This window comes from Octopus bimaculoides, chromosome 4 (assembly GCF_001194135.2).
Source record: "Octopus bimaculoides isolate UCB-OBI-ISO-001 chromosome 4, ASM119413v2, whole genome shotgun sequence".
NCBI lineage: Eukaryota > Metazoa > Mollusca > Cephalopoda > Octopoda > Octopodidae > Octopus > Octopus bimaculoides.
Window position 1 is genome coordinate 9,254,826 of NC_068984.1, and position 2,446 is coordinate 9,257,271.

The window sequence follows — 2,446 nt, forward strand, 5'->3', positions numbered from 1 at the left end:
GAGGCCTAAGGAAGGAAGCATCTTCAATATCAGAATTAAAGTTTGTTAGTGATTGAATGTGTGATTGATTGATTGATTGATTGATTGATTGATTGACTGAGTGAGTGAGTGAGTGAGTTGTTGATTGATTGATTGATTGGTAGATAGATTGACTAACTGATTGAATTGTTGATTGATTGATTGAATGATTGTATGAGTGGTTGATTGATTGATTGATTGAATGAGTGAGTGAGTGAGTGAGTGAGTGAGTGAGTGACGGCAAATGTATGATAGTGAATCAATGATAGGGTTTGAGTGACAGTGAGCACACGATAGTGTTTAGCTGATAGGGATTGATAGTGTTTGATTGATAGTAGGTAAGGGATAGTGTTTGATTGATAGTAGGTAAGTGATAGTGTTTCATTAATAGAGAGTGGTAGTTTCTGATTTATAGTGAGTAATAATGTTTCATTGATAGTGAATAAATAAATGATAGCGATTGAAAGTGGATGATAGTTTTTCACTGATAGTGTATAGTAGAGTTTGCTTGATAGTGAGTGATGGTGTTTGATTGTGAGTAAACGTATTTGATTGGTAATGTGTAAGTGATAGTGCTTCTTTGATAGTGAATGACTGGTAGTGTTTGACAGAGCGTCTTTGATTGATAATAATAAGTGATACTGGCAATAATAAATCTCTGAGCGAGACGTAAACAGTAGCAGCACAGAATCGTGAAGTATATGTGCCGCCTAAATGTGGCAGACCCATAGGGGACGATGCTACTGTTGTTTATCTCCTCCAGCTGGCTAATGACACACCGTCTGTGTCCGATTAGTATTTACGAAGGGAAATCATCGTTCCCATCTCTAGCCTTACCTGATACACATAGACCCGGGTTTCTGAGTAGTATACTGTTATCAGCGTGTGACAATCACCAACTAGTGATGAAAACTCATTCCGAACGCAAAATACAATATGCTGATCTCGAAAAAAGAGAAGCAAGCAATAATAAATCTCTGAGCGAGACGTAAACAATAGCAGCACGGAAACTTGAAGCATATTTACCACCTAAATATAGCAGATCCATATGGGACCTGGGGCTATAAACAACCGTAGCATCGTCCCCTATGGGTCCACCACATTTAGGTAGTAAATATACTTCACAATAAGTGGTACTGATTGCTTGATAGTAAGTGATAGCAGCTTGTTTGATAGTGAATGACAATGATTGATCGGACGTTCTCAATAACATTTGATTGGCAGTGATTTATTATTGGCTTGGTACATAATTATTACTCTTTTACTTGTTTCAGTCATTTGACTGCGGCCATGCTGGAGCACCGCCTTTAGTCGAGCAAATGGACCCCAGGACTTATTCTTTGTAAGCCTAGTACTTATTCTATCGGTCTGTTTTGCCGAACCGCTGATTTACGAGGACGCAAACACATCACCATCGGTTGTCAAGCGATGTTGGGGGGACAAACAGACACACAAACATATACACGCACATACATATATACGACGGGCTTCTTTTAGTTTCTGTCTACCAAATCCACTGTTAAGGCTTTGTTCGGCCCAAGGCTATAGTAGAAAACTCTTGGCCAATGTGCCACGCAGTGGGAATGAACCTGGAACCATGTGGTTTGTAAGCAAAAAACATCTTTAAATGACGGTCTGACCGTTTGCCAAGCAAATGGGAAGCAGTAATTGAAGTAGATAGTGAATATGCTCCGGAATAACCATTTAAATATGTTTTTGTTACATGTTATTATTGATTTTGTTGAATAAAATTTGTTCAACAAAAAAAGCCGCAGTAATTATGCGCCAACCCAATAAATGGCATTGAGTTTGACAGACAGAGACAGACGAACAAACGTAGTAACAACGACGAGTGAAAGGGCAAAAGCCATAGAATGATATAAATTAGAAAGGCAGAGAAATACAATGCGCTAATGCAAAGCAAACACTGAACTTTTTTCCCGTTTAGTATGTACTCTAAAGAACATCTTTTTATATTTTGTTCATCCCATTATAAACAATAGCTACGAAATCGTTTGAGCCGTTTGATATATATATTTAGTGGATGTGATAAATCTATCCTTAAGTATATAATTACTAACGACCTATTACACACCACTACCACGGTTGCTGCTGCTTACTGCCATTCTCGCCGTCACTGCTACTACTACTACTACTACAAATAATAATAATAATAATAATAATAATAATAATAATAATAATAATACTATTGATTATAATACTGAAGCAATAACAACAATATTGAGAAGTACGCGATCGATGAAATGAATGCGCGTACACACACACACACATATATGTGTGTAAATATGTGCATGTGTACGCATGCATGTGTGTGTGTGTGTGTGTGTGTACATATGTATGTATATACATAAACTCAAGTATATATATATATATATACATACATATATATATACACACACACACACAC